We start from the raw sequence: 617 nt of genomic DNA, 5'->3' as shown, positions 1-617 counted from the left end.
ATTCGCTCACCTGCGTTACAAATTTAATTTAAAAAATCTAAAATCGCCCACCTCATTATCCTGTTTCTCGGAAATGAGTTGTCAAGTGAAGCCAAAAGCCTGGCAGCACATTTTTCTGAAAAATGTGCACTGCTCCAACCTCCAACAACTCTGAAAAGATTACAATCCACTTTAGGATTTTTTTAATTTTGGCAGAGCATACATTTTGGATTACGCAGAACGAGTAAAACTGTTCTACGACTTAATTAGACCTGATTTTTCAATCAACCATTGTACACAGGACCAAAAAAACGTTGTATGTTCCGCACAAGCTGATATGTTATCTTCCAAACATTTGCACACACGTGTAAACACAACTAACCTGGTGATCCGCATAGGTGCTGAAACCACTAGGTACATATATATCACTTGCAATTAAAGTTATACCGTACAGATTGCATACAAATCACGTTTGTACACCAACGCTGAAATGCGTTTCGCACGTACTGAGGAAATCCTCACTGTGGTACAGATTGCTGTAGTGAGAGAGAAAGCACTGGCTCAGGACAATAGAGTAATAGTCGTTAACCCAGAGTTGCCAAAACAAAGTACTCCAGAGCGTGAATGAGCTATGCAAA

Source organism: Lissotriton vulgaris, chromosome 1_1, assembly GCF_964263255.1.
Source record: "Lissotriton vulgaris chromosome 1_1, aLisVul1.2, whole genome shotgun sequence".
NCBI classification, from domain to species: Eukaryota; Metazoa; Chordata; class Amphibia; order Caudata; family Salamandridae; genus Lissotriton; species Lissotriton vulgaris.
The sequence above is the reverse complement of the archived record's forward strand: the minus strand, read 5'-3'. Positions refer to the sequence as shown.